The following is a 21761-nucleotide window of genomic DNA, read 5'->3' as shown; positions in this document are numbered from 1 at the left end:
TTTGCACCTTGTGGTGAACCCTCTGTATTTGCTCTTGTGAAGTCTTCGCTTTATGGTAGACTTGGATAATGATATGCCTACTTCCTGGAGAGTGTTCTTCACTTGGCTAGATGTTGTGAAGGGGTTTTTCTTTACCATGTGAAGGATCCTGCGATCATCCACCACTGTTGTCTTCCGTGGACATTCAGGCCTTTTTGTGTTGCCGAGCTCACCAGTGCGTTCTTTTTCTCTCAGAATGTATCAAACTGTTGATTTGGCCACTCCTAATGTTGCCGCTATCTCTCTGATGGATTTCTTTTTGTTTTTGCAGTGTAAGGATGGCCTGTTTCACTTGCATTGAGAGCTCCTTTGACCGCATGTTGTGCGTTCACAGCAATAGCTTCCAAATGCAAATGCCACACATGGAATCAACTCAGACCTTTTACCTGCTTAATTGATGAAGAAATTACAAAGGAATAGCCCACACCTGTCCATGAAACTGCTTTTGAGTCAATTGTCCAATTACTTTTGGTCCCTTGAAAAAGAGGGGGCTACATATTAAAGAGCTGTAATTCCTAAACCCTTCCTCCAATTTGGATGTGAATACCCTCAAATTAAAGCTGAGAGTCTGCACTTTAAGCCCATTATATAACTGTAACTTGATTGTGTTTTGGTAAACAGCTAAATATACAGTATATGGACCTAACTGTATGGTTGGAATGATAGATAGTATGTTAGAAGGTCATAGATAGATAAGATAAGCCTGAGGCAGCTCAGTGGAGTGGGCCAAGAGTTGGTTGGTTGAGTGGTTGAGAGTGGGTTATACTGAGTGAAGCAGTAGTGACTGGTGAAAGGAAGAAAGGATGGTGCTAAGTAGTTGAAGGTTAGAAAGATAGAAGGTTAGATAGAAGTTCCATAGCAGTTGCAGTAACAATGGGGCTCTCACAATGTTGGCCTAAATCAACATTCCACCATGTTAACCGGATGAGAGGTTTTGGAGTTACAAAAACCTTAATAGTTTACAAAGTTTTATATGTATCAAAAAGGTTTTATCAGAGATGGTCATTCTGAGTTTTTGGCACATTATACATTTTAAATGGTGTTAATAGCTTAAAAGGTGTAAGATCTGCAGTGGTTCAAAAATGGTATCTTTTGGTTTCCTTAGACCTCCATGTTAAAAAGTGTAGGAGGAGTAGCAGGTGGAAGAATTGGAATAATAATAATAATTAAGCGCACTAATTAACAAAACATGAAAACAACTAGATGTCTGCTCAAATTGGTTCTTCATTCACTAATTATGGGTGCAGTCTGTAAAGTTTGCCACTCTCACCATAATTCACCTACTGTAATTCACTTCTTGACAAAGTTATTTTTATAGACTTGACAGGTGGCCTACACACTTGTTTCCAATTGAGTTACTAGAAAAATAAGTTCCAAAAGAGACTTAGTTCGCTTGCAAAGTCTTATTTGGTCGGAGAAAAAGTTTAAAAATGGTTTGGACGATAGGTACAGTTGTGGTCAGAAGTTTACATACACTTGTAAAGAACATGTATGTCATGGCAGTCTTGAGTTTCCAATAATTTCTACATCTCTTATATTTCTGTGATGGATTGATTGGAGCACATACTTCTTTGTCACAAAAAACATTCATGAAGTTTGGTTCTTCTATGAATTTTTTTTTTTTTCTTCATTATTCCATTTACTTTCTGTAAAGCACCAGTTCCACTGGCAGCAAAACAGGCCCAGAGCATAATACTACCACCACCATGCTTGACGGTAGGTATGGTGTTCTTGGGGTGAAAGGCCTCACCTTCTCTCCTCCAAACATATTTCTAGTCATTGTGGCCAAATAGCTCAATTTTTGTTTCATCTGACCACAGAACTTTCCTCCAGAAGGCCTTTTCTTTGTCCATGTGATCAGCAGCAAACTTCAGTCGAGCCTTTAGGTGCCGCTTCTGGAGCAACGGCTTCCGTCTTGCACGGCAGCCTCTCAGCCCATGGCGATGTAAAACACGCTTGACTGTGGACACTGACACCTGTGTTCCAGCAGCTTCTAATTCATGGCAGACCTGCTTTTTGGTGGTTCTTGGTTGACTCTTGACCATCCTGACCAATTTTCTCTCAGCAGCAGGTGATAGCTTGTGTTTTCTTCCTGATCGTGGCAGTGACACAACTGTGCCATGCATTTTATACTTACAAACAATTGTTTGCACAGTTGATCTTGGGACCTGTAGCTGCTTTGAAATGGCTCAGAGTGACTTTCCTGACTTGTTCAAGTCAATGATGCGCTTTTTCAGATCCGTGCTGAGCTCCTTAGACTTTCCCATTGTAGCGTTTCTGGCTGAGTGCAATGAGTGTATCAACGAGCCCTATTTAAATGGGCTGAAATAAGTCACCAGCTGTAGTCAATCATAATCACTCATAAGAAGTTAAGAGGCCATGCCACAAAGCAAATTTGATTGACAACTTTCTACATCACCAAAATTGATAATTCAAGGTGCTGTATGTATATTTTTGACCCAGCAGATTGTCACATTTTCAGAAGACCCATAATAAATTCATAAAAGAACCAAACTTCATGAATGTTTTTTGTGACAAAGAAGTATGTGCTCCAATCAATCCTTCATAGAAAAATAAGAGTTGTTAGAAATGATTGGAAACTCAAGACTGCCATGACATACATGTTCTTTACAAGTGTATGTAAACATCTGACCACAACTGTAGATACATTTGCTGGGTAGTTGAAAGAAAGTAAGATAATAGGATGGACCATTAAAAGATGGTCAGAGTGTAGCATGTTGGCAAATGGCTGAGAAAAGGTTAGATAGATAGATGAAAGAAAGAGGGTTAGATGATAGATGAAACAGGGGAAGGGTCAACATGACCTCATGGCCAAGATAGTGCATTGTTGTGTAATCACTCAAGGAATGAGTTCTGCAGGTCTCATGCTGTTGTCATCTTTTGATTCCCATAGATCTCCATGTTAAAAAGGGCACTTTCAAGTTTGTATAGTTTAAAAAGTTTAATAGGTCTCAAAACCAAGTCATAGCTAGTTAGACCTCTCTGCACATTTTAAGGTTGGATTGGTGTTAATAGCTAATAGCAATAGAAGAATTTGAATTGAAGTATCACGCAGGTTCAGTAAGGCACGGCAAGGACGTTATGCAGATCATGTCACATGTTCATGGGACAGGCTATAAGAGCCAGTCATGTTTAGACTCCATCATAGCTGAGCAGTTGTCACGCTGGCTTCCCATTTGAGTATTGAGCTTGGTTATGCCTATACCTTTCAAGGTTTTTCTCTTCTTTACCTGGTTGGGGTTCCCCATGTCTGATTCAGAGTTTGACAATGGCTGCCTCTCTGGCTGGTGAATTCACTGGTGCCAACAAAGGAGTTTCAGTCCATGGGGCCCGAAAAAACTATATCTAAGAGGACCCGTTCCTCGCAGTGCTTAGAGACATGCAAGGCTCCCTGGGTTAGATGAATGCACGCCTCACCACCTTGGAAAACATCAACAACATGGGCGCTTCCTCTTCCGGCTTCGCGCTCGGGCCATCCGTGGCTGTGGGAGGGGTTCCTGTCTGACGTATCACCTTTTAAGACCCTGAGACTGCAGTCCCGTCAGCGGGATCCCCTTCATCTCTCCTGCTGCCGCAATTTCCCCAGCTTTGAGGAACCAGATTATAGCAGGTCTGTTGAAGATCTTGATCTCTGCTGACGGGGCAGATAGACTTGTGGTCGACTGTGGGGACATTTTTGTGATTTTGAAAGAATCCTAGATTGGCTTTAGTTTTTTTTTGTGATACTTTGTGCAAAGTTTTTTCAGAGAGGAGAGCTGAATTAGACACTTATTTGAGTTTGATTTCCGACTTGGTGCTAACCTACGGGGGGAATTTATTCCATGAGGACCATAAGTTTTTCTCCACCAAGGCGGCTATGACCCTTCAGCGCTCAAATGTCAGACTGGACTGGTCCGTGGTGGACTTGCCTTTAATTTCAAGGGTTTTCACTGGGCATTGCGCTTGATCTTGTTCTGTTTGCGGTTCTGTATCTCATACTGCTGGCATTTGTCCAAGGACGGTGCTGAAAGGCACTATCCTACCTCAACTGGCCGTTCAATCTCAGGTGGCAGCTACACGTTCTAAGCAGGTGAATTGGGGGGTCAGGCATCACTGTGTTTGTGTTCCTTTCAATGAAAATGTTTGTAAATGCAATAATTGTGCTTTTCTGCATGTTTGCAGTTTCTGCGGGGACAGTCACCCACGGGCGGTCTGCCCTCGCAATGGGTTATAAGGGAACAGATGAATAAACATCCCTCTACACCCATCAATGTAACGAAACTTTCGAAGGCACTGACTAAACATCCTAATCGTTCTTTTGTATCTTATCTCATCACAGGTGTCATTCATGTTTTTTTTGCTGGTTTAAGTTTCATCCCAAAAGGAATACATGTCTGTCCTAATGTGTTGTCTGCATGTCAAGAACTGGATGAGGTTGATAGTTTGTTAAGAAAAGAGGTGGAGAAGGTCCTTTTGATGATCCCTCTTATTCTGATTTCCTCATCAACCCCATTGGTGTGGCAACTAGAAAATATTCGAGAAAAAAACTGCAACTGAAAAAAACTTATATTCGATCTTTCTGCGCCTCACCATGGCCCTGTTCCAAGCAGCAATAGCCTGATTCCCCGTGAGCAGTTTTCCCTCTGTTATGCTACCATTGACCACGCTATTCGGTGCTTGGCTTGCGAAAGCCCCATACCCTTTCATCCTTCTCAGTGGCATTTGTTCATGGTTATGTGGGATTCTAAAATTGGCCAGATTGACTTTCAGGTGTCGCAGCAGCCCTTGCATTTTCGATACCCTGTCAGAGGCTCTATGTTGGATCCTCCTCAATAATTGTCGGCTACCTTTCGTGTTGCATTTACTGGACGATTTTTTTTTGTCATAAATTTTCCCTATTCTCTTCCGGCTCGCTGCATTTCAAAACTTAAAAGTACTTTTAAACCGCTAGGCGATAGGGCCTCTCACTCGTTTGAAGTTTTTAGGTATCACCCTAGATAGCGTTTCAATGCAAGCCTCTCTACCCATTGATAAACTGGCACGTGAAATCATGAGGAGTTTTTTCAATATGGCGTCTGTTTCTAAACGTGATTTACTTTCTCTGTTAGGGCATCTCAATTTCGCGATGCACATTATTCCTCAAGCCGTGCCTTAGTTTCTGGCCACGATTTGGCTAAATCCATCAACGGTCTTTATGACATTGTTACTATCGATTTGTGTTGCCAATCCGACATGCGTTTTTGGATCCTTTTGTGCGAAAATAGGAATGGGATTTCCTTCTTTTACCATGACTTTGTCTAAACGTCCGCCGCCCTCAAATTTGTCACAGATGCAGCTCCTTCTGTTGGTTTTGGGGGTTTCTTTAGGAATCAATGGTTTTCCGAAGCATAGCCCGAGGAGATTTGATCTCTTCCTCAGAATGAGCAATCTATCGCGCTTTTCAAAATATTTCCTATAGTTCACTGCTTTGAATCTGAGAAACTACAGCCTTCTTCTATTAAGGCTCAGATGGCAGGTATTCAGTTTCACCTCCGGTGTATAGATCCATCTGTTTGTAGCCTGATGGGAATTCCTCAATACGTCTTCTCCGCAATGGATTAAAGAAAACGCAACCAGAAGGCAATGATAAACGTCTTCCTCTGACTCCACCTCTAGTGCACAAACTGGTGTGTTTTCTCAGACGTGGGGTTATGTGAATGCTTTATTGGAATCAGTGTTTCTCACAGCTTTTACGGGTGTGCTGAATACACTACTCGTACCGCCGTATTTGATCCGGCCTATGATCTCACACTTGTTGATTGTGAACAATTGTTTATCCATTTCTCAATCACTCTCAAACATCCTAAGTCTGATAGGAACAGCAGAGGAACTTCCATTGTTATATCCTAAACTAATACTGCTTTTTGTCCTCTTTCTTCCATGTCTCAATATTTGCATATTCGACTGAACCGCTGTTCATAACGGAGGAGGGAAAACCCATGACCCAAGGATGGTTAGCTGCTCGTCTCCAGTTCCTGTGCCAACAATGCGGACTGTCCCCGGATGTATACACACCTCCTTCTGCATTGGCGCGGCGACCTCAGCAGCTTCAATCACCAACATATCAACTGCCACTTGATGAAGATAGGTTGATGGTCCTCAGCTGCTTATGAACGTCACATTATGTTGTTTAGAACGCATGGCAATGGTGCAATACATGTCAGTACTGTGTATACGTGCATGTGATGAACAGTTATTCCAGCTGGCGGTGGTTGGGACTGATTTGCGTAGTAGTAGAATGACAGGCAGATTCGTTTTATCCATGGTGACTTCGTAGAAATGCTCGTCTCTAGCACAGTGTTGTTGGGATCTAGCTTAGTGTTAAAATCAGAATCAGCTGAGACAACACTGCCCCCACCGCAATGTCCGAGGCGTCAACCTCTACCACAATGGGCAGAGAGGAGTCTGGGTGCACCAGGACAGGTGCTGAGGTGAAGCGCCGCTTGAGGTCGGCGAAAGCGCCTTCTACCTCCGGGGACCAGGAGAAGGGAAAAGACCCCTTCCGGGTGACAGGGGGGCAGCAAGGGTACTAAAATTGCGAATAAAACGTCTGTAAAAGTTAGTAAACCCCAAGAAGCGTTCCATCTGTTTGACTGAGGAAGGTTGGGGCCAGTCCAGCACAGCGCAGACCTTGGCGGGGTCCATCTGCAGATGTCCCTGGGAAACAATGAAGCCCAGGAAGGTGACGGTGTCCACGTGAAACTTGCATTTCTCCGCCTTTACGAAAAGCCGGTGTCCAAGGAGACGCTGGAGAACTCGTATGTGTTTCTCGAGGTCCTGGGAAAAGATGAGGATGTCATCCAGGTAAACAAAGACACAGTAGTTGAGCAGGTCACGGATCACATCGTTCACCAATGCCTGGAACACCACGGGCGCGTTCGCAAGCCCGAAGGGCATGACCAGGTATTCATAGTGCCCGTTCGGGGTATTGAAGGCGGTCTTCCATTCATCCTCCTGCCTGACACGGACGAGATGGTAGGAGTTTCAAAGATCCAGCTTGGTGAACACCTGTGCCCCCTGCAGGGACTCAAAGGCCGTAGTCATCAGGGGGAGAGGGTAGCGGTTCTTAATGGTGATGTTATTCAGCCCCCTATAATTGATGCAGGGGCACTGTCCTCCGTCCTTCTTCTGTCACGAGGCTGTCCAACCAGCAGATGGCGACAGAGAGCACTTCCAGGAGGACCAAGAGGAAGTAACTAGGAGATGCCCTTATTTGGTCCTTCCTGCCACTAATGACAGGAGTGATTTGTGTTTATGTTTCTCACCTGTGTTTTACTCTTTAGACCTTATTAGTTGTAGTATATTAAGACCTCTGTTAGCAGTGCCTCCTTGTCGAGTAATGAACGTTCATGCCTAGGACTGTTTTGCTGCCTATTGTAAAGATCCCTAAGTTTTCGAGTAAAAGCCTTGGACCTCCCTACTGCCTCTGACTCTGCATTTTTGGGGTTTTGCCTGGTTACCATCAGCCTTGGCTAAAGGTGTATAGAGCCACTGGTGGTCAACTCTCAATCCACCGTGACAGCATTACTCGACCATCAACATGAACCCCGCGGAGTCACCAGCACCCTTCTCAGAGGCCGAGCAAATCCGATCGGCACTGACGTACCAAGGAGCGCTGCTGGGTACGCACCAGGACCAGCTCCGGCACCTCACCGACTCGGTGGGAATACTTCTTGACTCTGTGCACCGCCTGGGCAATCGATTACCAGGACCCGCACCAGCCCCAACATCGACTGCTCTGCCAGGACCACAACAAAACCCCCAGACACCAGGCCCTGAACCCAAGATCCCTGCCCCTCAACGCTATGATGGTCGCTCGGGTGGGTGCAAGCCATTTTTGACCCAGTGCTCACTGATTTTTAAACTCCAGCCCTATTCCTTTTCCACAGAAGCCTCCAAGGTCGCCTATATCATCACCTTGCTGTCTGATCGGGCCCTACACTGGGCCACAGCACTAGTGGAGAAGGATTCCCCGATCTGCGACAGTCTGGATGTGTTCACCCATACACTCCGTCAAGTCTTCGACCATCCCGTAAGTGGGCGTGAGGCCGCCAGACGACTCCTAGACCTACGTCAGGGATCACAGACGGTGGTCGACTACGCCATTCAGTTCAGGACCCTAGCTGAGGAGACTGGATGGGAAGAAGAGGCCATGATCTCAACCTTTTACCATGGACTGGCAGAAGACATCAAAGATGAGCTGTCTACTCGAGACTGGGGCGATGGCCTGGAGGCACTTATCACCCTTGCCATCCGTATTGACAACCGCCGACTGGAGCGCCTAAGAGAACGAGGTGGCAAGAGCCTAGCGTCCAGTGGCCTGTATCCCCCAATCCTGTCACCCGCAGTTCCTCAGCCACCTCCGCCTTCAATGCCCAGGGCTGCAGGGAAAAGCCAGGCCTCCTCAGGGAGCTGGGAAACCCTGAGGAGCGGAGCCGTACTCCCGTCCAGGTCAGTGTCTGGCCTACATTTGCATGTGACACTTAGATGGGGGGGATCCTCAGACCGGGCAAGCACAGGTTAATGCCCTTGTTGATTCTGGAGCTGCAGAGAACTTTTTAGACTTATCATGGGCCTTAAAATTGCAATTACCCATTGAGCTAAACCCTTCTCCACGAATGGTGCAGGTGGATGCCTCTGATGTCGGAGTAGGAGCTATTCTTTCACAGAGGTCAGTGGAAGATGGTAGAATTCACCCATGTGCCTTTTTCTCACGCCGCTTGACCTCATCCGAAAAGAATTATGCGGTAGGAGACAAGGAACTATTGGCCGTCAAGTTGGCACTTGAGGAATGGCGCCACTGGTTGGAGGGGGCGGAACACCCCTTCCAGGTCTGGACAGACCACAAGAACCTGTCCTACATCCAAGAGGCCAAACGACTGAACCCGCGGCAAGCTAGGTGGGCACTATTCTTTAGCCGTTTTAACTTTGTGCTTTCTTACAGACCCGGGTCGAAGAACACAAAAGCAGATGCCCTCTCCCGCCAGTTTGACCTCTCTGAAAGGGATCGCACTCCAGAGCCCATCCTCCCAGCCTCCTGCATCGTGGCGCCAGTACAGTTTGCCATTGAGGACACGGTCCGCCGGGCCCTCGAGTCCGAGACTTGCCCCCCTGAGGCCCCTGAAGGCTGTCTCTTCGTACCCAGCTCAACCAGGTCACGGGTCTTACAATGGGGCCATTCCACACGACTGACAGGCCATGCAGGCGTGCAGCGCACCTTTGAGTTTATTCGGCGGAAATTCTGGTGGCCTAAGATGCGAGGGGATGTCAAGACCTTTGTGGACGCGTGCTCAGTCTGCGCTCAGCACAAATCCAGCAACCAACGACCTGCAGGTCTCCTACTGCCGCTGCCCATTCCAAGGCGATCATGGTCCCACGTCTCCATGGATTTTATAACAGGCCTGCCAACCTCCAGGGGTAATACGGTAATTCTTGTGGTGGTAGACCGGTTCTCTAAGGCAGCACATTTCATAGCGCTCCCTAAGCTGCCATCTGCTAGCGAGACCGCCGATCTCGTCCTCCAACATGTGGTGAAGATCCATGGCGTTCCTTCAGATATCGTCTCCGACCGGGGACCCCAGTTCGCGTCTCGTTTTTGGAAGGCCTTTTGGTCTCTCTTTGATGCCTCAGTCCAATGGCCAAACTGAGCGGGTGAATCAGGACCTGGAGAAATATTTAAGATGTTTTGTGTCCTCCAACCCAGACAGATGGAGCCAGTTTCTGATGTGGGCAAAGCTGTCGTACAACACCCTCCAGCGGTCATCTACTGGTATGTCTCCATTCGAGTGTCAATTTGGCTTTAAACCTCCTCTGTTCCCCAATCAGCAGGACTCCGTGGCAGTCCCATCTGCGTGCTGCGTGCTCAGCCCTCTCCTCTACTCCCTGTTCACACATGACTGCGTGGCCACACACAGCTCCAACACCATCATCAAGTTTGCTGACGACACGACCGTCATCGGCCTGATCACCGACGGCGACGAGACGGCGTACAGAGAGGAGGTGAGAGTCCTGACATCTTGGTGCCAGGACAACAACCTCCAGCTCAACCTCAGCAAAACTAAGGAGCTGATTGTGGACTACAGGAAGCGGCAGGGAGCCGGGCACGCCCCTATCACCATCAACGGGACGGCAGTAGAGAGAGTCAGCAGATTCAAGTTCCTCGGGGTCCACATCTGCGAGGACCTGACCTGGACTCACCACACCGACGCCATCACAAAGACGGCAAGACAGCGGCTCTTCTTCCTCCGCAGGCTGCGGAGGTTCAACATGGACTCCAGGATACTCTGCAACTTCTACAGGTGCACCATAGAGAGTATCCTGACTGGCTGCATCACCGCCTGGTACGGCAGTTGCTCCGCCCTCAACCGTAAGACATTACAGAGGGTGGTGAAAGCTGCCCAGCACATTACCAGGACGGAGCTGCCATCCATGGAGGACCTCTACACTCAGCGCTGCAGGAAGAAGACTAACCGGATTATTAAAGACCCTCATCACCCCAGCAACAAACTGTTTCGGCTGCTCCCGTCTGGCAGACGCTACCGCAGCATCCGGTCTCGCACCACCAGACTCAGGGACAGTTTCATCCCACAGGCTATAAGACTGTTGAACTCCTGAGCTACTTAGCTCACCACAATGACACTTTAACTATGCCACTTTATAACATGCCACTATAAAATGCCACTTTAGACCAGTCGACATCTGGATAAAAACGTCTGTTTACATTTCACTTTTTACATTTTACATTTACATTTATTTAGTTTTATATTTAGGTAAATATTGTTATTGTTGTTGTTTCTTTATTTTTATTATTTACACTTCTTATTGCACTGTTGGAGGAGCCCAAGACTTAAGAATTTCATTGCCAGCGATTGCTCTGTAACTGTTGTGCATATGACAATAAAACCATCTTGAATCTTGAATCTGCTGAGGCATTCGTGTCCCGCTGCAGGAAAGTCTGGAAACGGGCTCGCATGGCCTTAAGCCAGTCTACATCGCGCCACCAGAGGCAGGCCAACCGACACAGGAGACCGGTTCCACAGTTGAGACCGGGTCAACGAGTATGGTTGTCCGCCAAGGACCTCCCATTGAGAGTGGATTCTCTGAAGCTGGCTCCACGTTACATCGGACCGTTCTGCATCATTCGAAGAGTGAATCCGGTCGCTTACCAGCTGGAGCTCCCAAGATCCATGAAGGTGAACCCGGTGTTTCATGTATCCTTGTTGAAGCCAGTGATTACCTCTCCCCTGTCCCCCCCTGTGCCCCCCCCTCCCCCACCCCATCTCATAGGTGGAGGCATGGCTTATTCCGTCAAGCGGCTGTTAGACTCAAGACGTGTTGGACGGGGACTACAATACCTGGTAGACTGGGAAGGCTATGGCCCAGAAGAGAGGAGTTGGGTTCCGTCACGACACGTCCTGCACCGAGGCCTTGTTCAAGACTTTCATCGAAGTCGGCCAGATCGCCCTGGGCCGCCGGGAGTCGGCCGTAGAGGAGGGGGTCCTGTCACGAGGCTGTCCAACCAGCAGATGGCGACAGAGAGCACTTCCAGGAGGACCAAGAGGAAGTAACTAGGAGATGCCCTTATTTGGTTCTTCCTGCCCTAGGGACTCACCTGCTACTAATGACAGGAGTGTTTGTGTTTATGTTTCTCACCTGTGTTTTACTCTTTAGACCTTATTAGTTGTAGTATATTAAGACCTCTGTTAGCAGTGCCTCCTTGTCGAGTAATGAACGTTCATGCCTAGGACTGTTTTGCTGCCTATTGTAAAGATCCCTATGTTTTCGAGTAAAAGCCTTGGACCTCCCTACTGCCTCTGACTCTGCATTTTTGGGGTTTTGCCTGGTTACCATCAGCCTTGGCTAAAGGTGTATAGAGCCACTGGTGGTCAACTCTCAATCCACCGTGACATCTTCGCCACAAAGAAAAACCCCGCTCCGGCGGGGGAGGTGGAGGGACGAATGAGTTCATAGTGCTCGGGAGGCAGAAGTCGGGGCTCGCAGTGGGCCACAGGAGGAGTCAAAGGGGCTGCTGCAGGTACATCTACCCCACCACCCCCCTGGCCTGGTGGTTGCCGGGCAACCGACAGCTGTTGTACTGCGGCAGTCAGCTGGTGCAGGGCATCGGCAATGGTCTGTAGGCTGTGCTCATATCGAACAAGGGGAGGTTGGTGGTTGGTGTTGTAAGCAGACCCAGGTGCGGTGCAGAGAAAGGGAGGTGGACAAGTAGTTAGCGGTGCCAAACAAAAGGTTGTTTACTTTGAAAGAGTAGACAAAACAGGATACAAAAACACGGGCTCAAGGCTCGAAACAAAAGGGGAGATCACAGTCTCAAAATAGTACTTGTGAACTCATAGAACTCGCGCTCGTGAAGCGGCCAACAAGTGAAGACTAAGCGGGGAGTGAAGGGAAGTGACACATATAGTGACAATTATGCACAGGTGCTAGCAATGAGTTTGTGATTGGGTGGCCCAGTGGAAGGACGGAGGGAGGCACCTAGGGAGCGCGACCCCCATCCGTAACTTTCGGCTCTCTGTCTGGGAGAACCTCTTAAATTGAAGTTCCGCCTGTGTCTGGATAATGTGTTTTGATGTATTGTAATTTGTCATATGTTCTTTGTCGTATGTTGGGGTCTGAACGTTTTTTTTTTTGTATTGATTGTGTGGCTGAAAAACCGAAAAACGGACTGTTCCCGCCGCTGCGGTCAGGCAAACGCCTCCGCTGTCATGCAGCAAGAACAGAGAGGCTAAGGCTGAGTTTCTTCCCCCACGCCATCAGAATCATCAACGATGACCCCACCAGTGCCCCCCTCAAGTCACTCACACACTCACTGACATCATAACACATAATCATCCATCTGCTGTTTATATTGCTTATACTGTCCATACTGTATATTTTTTTGTACTTCTATTTTTATTTTATTCTATTTTAAAACTTATTGTATTGTTGCACTACTCTGTGGCACTGTCACTTTTGCATTTCACTGTATACTTGTATGCACGTGACAAATAAAGAATCTTGAATCTTGAAATCTTCAACAGCCTGGCTGAGTGTTTGAGCATGTGTGTCCCCTCTAGCCCCCCTTGCATGTTCCTTCCTGGCTAGGGAAGGCTGTGTGTGAGTGTGTGGCAGTGTAGGAGATTGCCAGCCTAGACCCCACCCAGCTCCTACCCTTGCGCTACAGTCTCTCTCGGCCTGCGTGTGTACTAATTCCAGCTGAATGGCCGTTCAGAGCTGACCTGTCTTCCTCATTCTACTATTGTTGATGTATTTCTTGCTGCTTCCTCTATTTTATTTTTATTATTATATGTCATGGTTTGCACTGTTGAGGAGCAGCTTGTCCAACACATTTCATTACCCTGCCTACAACCTGTACTCTGTGAAACAAAATAAATAAATAAAACAAATACACTCACCGGCCACTTTATTAGGTACACCTTGCTAGTACCGGGTTGGACCCCCTTTTGCCTTCAGAACTGCCTTAATTCTTTGTGGCATAGATTCATCAAGGTGCTGGAAACATTCCTCAGAGGTCCATATTGGTCCATATTGACATGATAGCATCATTGCTGCAGATTTGTCGGCTGCACATCCATGATGCAAATCTCCCGTTCGACCACATCCCAAAGGTGCTCTTTTGGATTGAGATCTGGTGACTGTGGAGGCCATTGGAGTACAGTGAACTCATTGTCATGTTCAAGAAACCAGTTTGAGATGATGTGAGCTTTGTGACATGGCGCGTTATCCTGCTGGAAGTAGCCATCAGAAGATGGGTACACTGTGGTCATAAAGGGATGGACATGGTCAGCAACAATACTCAGGTAGGCTGTGGCGTTTAAACGATGCTCAATTGGTACTAAGGGGCCCAAAGTGTGCCAAGAAAATATCCCCCACACCATTAGATATTTGCGTTAACGACCAGTTGAACAGGTGTACCTAATAAAGTGGCCGGTGAGTGTAGTCCGAGATGCAATGTGAAAGACATTAATGTCCTCCCCATGTGACTCACAGAGAACTTCCCAGTCCGTTGTCTCAAAACAGTCCTGCAGAGCCTCATCAGCCTTCTGTGTCCATCTCCTCAGAGTGCTGCTGGACTAGAGGCTCATACATGGGCTTGAGGTGGACTAGGTTGTGGTCCGATCTGCCCAGGGGGGGAGTGCTGTCCCTCACATTAGCATATAACAGGTCCAGTGTTTTGTTCTCCCTCGTTAGGGCACTTCACAAACTGGGAGAACGTTGTCAGTGTTTTTGTCAGGGTGACATGGTTAAAATCCCCGGAGATTGCAATGAATGCACTGGGGTGCTGGGTCTGTAGTCTCCCGATAACAGCGTGCATAGTCTCACACGCTGCCTCCGCGTCGGCAGAGGGGGGGGATATATGCGACCACAACAATAACATGTGAGAACTCACATGGCAAATAATTATAATTATCTAGCAACAAAAGAGATACAATTCGAATGCTGAGCAGAATTCAATCCCACTCCTCCCCTAGAACAGTAAAGTTCTTCATTTAATGAATTGACATTGATTTTACTGTAGCCAAAATGCGGAGCTCAAGCATGCGCACACAGGAGCTGAATCAAAATGTGTAGTCTACAGATCATGAATGTCACACATATTAACAACTGCAACAACAACAATGGAGCTTTGTTTAGCTATCGCTCCACAGTCAACCTATGGACTTTCACCAGCAGAAATGATAATGGGAGAAAGTGTAAAGAGCAAAGTAGAAGCAAAGCAAACAGCTCAGAAAGCTTATCATGGCACGCACAAAAAGCTCACAACTTTGTGGTAGGTGACAGTGTACACTAAGAACTTTAGGTATGGACCTAAGAGGGTCCCAGGGTTGATTCAGGAAATAACCGGTCCTGTTTCTTATACAGTGCTATTGGGGGATGGCAGAGTTGCACATGTGGTGAGACGCATGATTAGGGCTGTCACAGCCAATGGCTTGCGTCACCGTCCTATTTATTCCGAGGTAGCGTTGTGTCGGGAGGCGCCACAATTTGTCCCCACGTTACTTCCTGCTACGCCCCCCCAGTCAACTGGCTACCGGTATGTACGCTCCTTCTATGTATGCTCTGACTCTGGCTAATTTGGTTGTAGCCTGGTAATTTATTCTTTGCACGCTGTGGTCGCTTTGCAGCGCTTCCACCTGTTGCTTGGCGGTGTCCTGTCTTGGTCAGTGATGCGTGCTGGGCTATTGATCGCGTAACATTCTCTATGGATTCATACCGAACGTAAACATTTAGCGGAGCTCCGTGAGCTCGCTGGTTGGAGTGGGAAGTCGTCAACTTCCTGGTACGTATCCCATAATTTGGATCTCTATTGCTCTTGTTTTTACCATTATGTTTAGCACTAATGGGGTGTCCTGTGTGCCTTCTAGGTACTGCCGGTTGTGGCCGTGCCTACTGCTGTTTTTGCCATACGTAACTTACCTGCATAGCTGCTTCATCCGCCCTGAGCTAGCCACTTGCCTGGAAGATAGCGGCGAAGACGCTAACAACCGCTATTTTTAACTGATACGGCTATCTGTTGTCTTGTCCTTGTGTGTTGTCTGTCTGTGTTGCAATCAGTGTGGGTGTGTTCTGGGGAGGCTTTGGTTACTTTAGGGGATTTTGTTTATGGTGTGCGTTAGTCCTGCTTAAGTTAACCCTCTGCTTGGCCGCCCAACCATAGTTTCTGTCCTTCTGTCTAGTTGTGGGTTTATTGTTTGTTTGTTTGTTTATATATTCCCTCACCTTCTTTCTCCTTTTATTTTTCAGGTGCTGAGTGCCCAAGGCAGGGAGGCAGCTAGATTCTCTCGGTGGTGGTGTCCCTTTTCCCGTGTGTGTTCACGTGTGCCTCCTGGTTTTTCTCTTATTTTGCCATTTTGATCCTGTTTTGCGGTGTGTATGTGCGAGCACGAGTGATTGATTGGTGTTGTTGGATCCTCTCCCTCCGTCTCCTGTTATCTCGCCCCCTGCTGGTAAGCCTCAGCCCTGATAGCTTTGTTTCCCCCCCCCTACTCTCATACAGTGTGATTGATACTTGTCTTGTATATTATATGTAGAGCCTCTATTTTTATAATAATAAAGATAACTTATTTTTGGAACCTTGTCTCTGGTGCTGTTAGTCAACGAACATGTGTGCCAAAGTCTAATTGAGAGTTCATTGGTTAATATTTCCCTGGGTGCAATTCCCAGGGTGGCGTTGTCTGCTAACCCCCTATTCCTACCGCCACATTTGGCGTTGTCGGCAGGATGACTTTCTGAAACACCAGAGGCGAATGTTCTGATAGTTAGAGGTTGTTGTCTTTATCGTGGTTGTTTGTGTAAAAGCCTGCTTATTTTTCACTTCAGGCATTTGGATTGACCCTTTTCTCTTTGACTGTGTGAGTGTATGTTGGCAGAAACAGCAGAGGGCTCGGCTTGACCATCGTGGCAGTTGGCTGTTGTGTTCCTTTGGCAGTGGACCAAAACCTCTGCTGGCACAGTAAGTCATAGCTTCGTTATAAACATGGAAGAAGAGCTACAACAGCTTAGGGAATGGGTGGCACAGCTTAAAGCCGACAATGAGAAGTTGAAGCAAAGACCGAATCCAGCACCTCCGGGTGATGCAGGCACATCCTCTACCTCGCGTGCTGAGCCTGGGCCCCCGGTGGCAGAGAGATTGGTGTTCGTACCCCGGGATAGAAGGTGTCCCCTGTTTAAGGGCAAGTCAGGGATTAAGGTAAATGAATGGATTGAAGAGGTAGAGGCTTGCATGAGGGCACGTCACCTTTCTGTAAATGATCAGGCGTTCTTTCTGTTTGACCATTTGGAAGGGGAGGCCAGAGAGGAGATAAAGTATCGCCCGAGCACAGATAGAAACGATCCCAAAAAGATCAAAAGTATTCTCCGGGAGTTGTACGGGTGCTCCCAGTCATATGTAGCCCTGCAAGAGGCTTTCTTTTCGAGAAAGCAGCAGGATGGTGAGACCTTGTTGGAGTTCTCTTTGGCTTTGATGAGTCTTATGGATAGAGTTAAGCATCGTGCACCCGATGGTTTGGTGAATGTTGAGGTTTTGTTACGCGATCAATTCTCTGAGCATGTTATCGATGGTGCTTTGCGGAGGGAACTTAAGCAGCTTATAAGACGCCAGCCAACCATGACTATGCTAGAGCTCAGAGCAGAGGCTATCAGGTGGGAGCACGAGGGCATGCCAGGTGGCGCGAGGGGTCGCAGTCAATCTGTTCCATCCATACATGGTGTCCAGTATGCAGTGCATGGAGGTCCTAGGACCGTTTCTAGTAGCTCTACTGAGGGGGCTGAACTGTCAGAGCTAAAGGACATGTTGAGACGTCAACAAGAGCAGCTCAATCAACTGTCCCAGAGTGTTGCCATGTTACAACGTCCTCATCAGAGGCCTCGCGGTAACCCTATCATATGCAGGCGGTGTCAACAGCCTGGCCATTTTGCCCAAGATTGTGACGGGCCACGGGTTCCCCCTCGGGCCCAGGCCTTTTTGGCAGCGAACTCTAGGAGCGATGGACAGTCTTCCCCTCGTCTGTCGGCGGGAAACTAGCACCCACCGAACTGCTGAGCCAAAGTTCAGGTGGGGGGTTGCTTGGCTCGAGTAACTTGTCCGTCAGATCTAGCTTAATATCATCATGTCCCCATTTAAATGTACTCATGGGTGGGGTCCCCGTACCATGCCTAATAGACACCGGGTCCATGGTGTCTACCATCACCGAAACCTTCTTTGTGAATCATTTTGAGCCCTGGGGCTCTGACCGTCTGCGCTCTTGTCAATGGCTACAACTCCGGGCAGCCAATGGGCTGGCCATACCCTATGTTGGCTACTTAGAATTAGATGTTGAGCTTTGTGGAAAGTCCATACCACAGTGTGGTGTTCTGGTTGTGAGAGACCCGTCTGGGGGGGTTGGCCCCCAGGCACCCGGTGTGATTGGAATGAACATTTTGAACAAATGCTACTATGAGCTTTTTGGGCAACATGGTCCTGCCCTCTTCCGCCTGCCCTCTGTCTCTCAGGCCCACAGTGCTGTTGTTGAGGCCTTACAGCGGTGTCATTATGCGGAAACTCACCCTATAAGGCCAGGGAGGGTCAAAGTCCGTGGGGGCCGAGCCCATCGTATTCCAGGTGGCACCATGGTTATGGTAGCAGCTACATGTTCAGCACGGTTTTCCAACACTCCGGTGTTGTTTGAGCCCACTGATAGAGGACTTCCTGCTGGCTTGTTGGCCTCGCCATCTCTGATCCGGGTGACCCGTAGTACTAGCTACATACCAGTAGTGAACGTGAGCACGGAAGATGTGTTGCTGTATCCCCGCACCGATTTGGGTAGTTTGTGTTGTGCTCAAGTGGTGAGTTTGCCAGCAAACATCACCGAGGTCAGCACTGTGACAGCCACTGTTACCTCCCAGATGGTAACGCCGTCAGTACAGGCACAGATCGAGGAAATTGACCTCTCTGTCTTGGCGACTTCAGACCAGGAACAGGTCCGGAACTTGCTACAGCGGTTCAGCGGAATCTTTGCCTCCCATGAGGGGGATTTGGGTTGTACTAATCTTATCTCTCATCAGATCCCACTGGTCGATGATGTGCCAGTTCGACAACGATACAGGCGTATTCCACCATCAGAATATGAGATGGCTAAGGCTCATATTAATCAATTGATGGAGGCACAAGTTATAACGGAGAGTTGTAGCCCGTATGCGTCCCCTATAGTGTTGGCCCGAAAGAAGGATGGTAGTCTCCGCATGTGTGTTGACTACCGCCAACTTAATGCTAAAACCCGCAAGGACGCTTTCCCTCTTCCCCGCATCGAGGAGTCTCTTGATGCACTGGCAGGAGCCTGCTGGTTCTCCACTATGGATCTAGCCAGCGGGTATCACCAGGTCCCTGTTGCGGTAGGTGATTGTGCCAAGACGGCCTTTTGCACACCGTTCGGTCTTTTCGAATGGCAGAGAATGCCATTTGGCCTTTGTAACGCGCCAGCAACCTTTCAAAGGTTGATGGAAAGGATTTTTGGGGACCAGCAATGTCAAACCTTGCTATTGTACCTGGATGACATTGTGGTCTTCTCTACCTCCGTTTCCCAACACCTGGAACGATTAGAACTTGTTTTGGGGCGTTTACGCCATGAGGGCCTTAAGGCTAAGTTGAGCAAATGTGCGTTTTTCAAACGGGAGGTTGGCTACCTTGGTCATGTCATTTCGAGTCAGGGGGTGGCGACAGACCCTAAAAAGATTGAGGCAGTGGCTAGTTGGCGTTGCCCTAACACTGTCTCGGAGGTGCGTTCTTTCCTGGGGTTTGCCAGCTATTACCGCCGGTTTGTGGAGGGGTTTGCCAAGTTGGCGGCTCCCCTCCATAAGCTGGTGGCAGTGCTGGGTGGCACAAAGTCAAAGCGGGGTCCAGGCCCTAGTGTCCTGTCCCTGTGGTCTGGGGAGTGCCAGCAAAGCTTCGATGCACTGAAGAGAAAGCTGACCACTGCTCCTGTCCTTGCATATGCTGATTTCAACTTGCCCTTCATTCTAGAAGTGGATGCGAGCTACAGCGGATTAGGGGCCGTTCTCTCTCAGGAACAGGGAGGGAAGGTGCGCCCTATAGCTTATGCCAGCCGTGGTCTTAGGCCCACTGAGCGCAACATGTCCAACTACAGTTCCATGAAGTTGGAGTTTGTTGCGCTCAAGTGGGCCCTGACCGAAAAGTTTAGGGAGTATTTGTTGGGGCAACGCTGTATAATTTATACGGACAACAATCCCTTAAGTCACCTGTCCTCTGCGAAACTGGGAGCATTAGAGCAGCGCTGGGTTGCCCAGATGGCCCCATTCAACTATGAGATCAAATACCGCTCCGGCAGGCAGAACCGCAATGCGGACGCTCTGTCGAGGCAGAACCCCTCGGACCCTCCTGGTTTGGCGGATCTGGCCCTGGGCACGACCCTTCCAACTTCCTTACAGCAGGTTGACCAGGCACAGCCAGTAACCCAGGTGGCTCAAGCGGTGGTTACAGCCTTGCCTGAAAATAACATCTCCCACTTGCGCTCTAGTCAGGAGCAAGATCCCGTCCTCCAGGAGGTTGTACCACACTGGAGGCGAGGTGTTAAACCTGGGCCGGCTGAGCGACAGCAAATGTCCAAGTCGGCATTAGCTCTCTTGCGCCAGTGGGATCGGCTAGTGGAAAGGGAAGGTGCTATGTACCGTAGGGTGTTTCGTTCAGACGGAGCAGAGGAATATTTCCAATTACTACTTCCTGCTAGTCTGAAGTCTGATGTTTTGACCCAGCTGCATCAGGCGCATGGCCACCAGGGGATAGAGCGTACCTTGGAATTGGTGCGTAAACGGTGCTATTGGCCGAGCATGTCCTCCGATGTGGCTCGTTGGTGCCTTGAGTGCGAGCGATGCCAAACTGCAAAAGATACTAAACCCCCAGCACGTAGCTTTATGGGGCATCTGTTGGCCTCACGGCCTAATGAGGTACTTGCTGTAGATTTTACGTCATTGGAACCGTCTCGGTCGGGTGTGGAAAATGTTTTAGTCATGACTGACGTGTTCAGTAAGTATTCGCTAGCCATCCCCACCCAGGACCAGCGTTCCTCCACCGTGGCAAGAGTGCTCGTCAACGAGTGGTTTTATAAGTTCGGTGTCCCTGCTCGCATTCATTCCGACCAAGGTCGTTGTTTTGAGGCAACTCTCATCCAACAACTTTGCCAGCTCTATGGGGTTGAAAAATCACGTACCACGCCTTACCACCCGGCCGGTAATGGCCAGTGCGAGCGTTTTAATCGCACGCTACATAACCTCCTCCGCACTCTGCCCGTATCTCGTAAAAGAGATTGGGTTGCTTGCCTCCCACAACTACTCTTTTGTTATAACACCACCCCCCATTCAGTGACCGGTGAGTCCCCTTACCTCTTGTTGTTTGGCCAGGAGCCACGCCTGCCGCTTGACTTTTTGCTGGGAACGGTACCCGACCCTGTTGCAGGGACGGTGCATGATTGGATTGAGGAACACCAAGCCAGGCTGCAAGTTGCCTTTCAGGGGGCTGAAGGCCGCCTCCGGGCTGCAGCTGGTAAACGGAAAGAGGTCTACGATCGCCAGGTCAAAGATTTACCACTGGGGGAGGGCCAGTTGGTCTACCTCCGTAATCTTAGTATGAGGGGCTGCCACAAAATTCAGGACCTGTGGAGCTCTGTGGTATATGAGGTTATCAAAGCTCCCCCAGCCAACGGGGCTGTGTACACTATCGCACCAGTGACTGATCGGAGCAAAGTCCGACAGGTACATCGGGGTCTTCTTAAAGCCCGTATGGGGAGCGATGCACTGGTAGGCCCCCCTCACACTAGTCCGCCGGTTGCTGAGACTGTTGTCGTGATGGAGGACGACATGGATGGCGATCTGGCATTCTTGCCCCCGGCATCGGTGTTACATCCAGTAGAGACACCCGTTGTTGTCCCTGCCTGTCCGGGCCCCCATGTGGGGCCTGCTGACCCCCCAACGGGGGGACTGCCAATGCCACCAGCTGGACAAAGATCTACTGCGGTAAACACCAGTATCCCAAGGGGCCCCTCCCCTACTCTAGACACTCAACCCAGTACTAGTGGAGTTGTCCATACTGACTGTACACCTGTAGTCTCGGTGGTGGAGAATCTGGATCCGGTAGAGGTCAGTGTGCCAGTGATATCGTTAGTAGTTCCTGAGCT

The sequence above is a fragment of the Argentina silus genome (assembly GCF_951799395.1).
Source record: "Argentina silus genome assembly, chromosome: Y".
Classification (NCBI taxonomy): domain Eukaryota; kingdom Metazoa; phylum Chordata; class Actinopteri; order Argentiniformes; family Argentinidae; genus Argentina; species Argentina silus.
Note: the sequence above shows the minus strand (reverse complement) of the source record.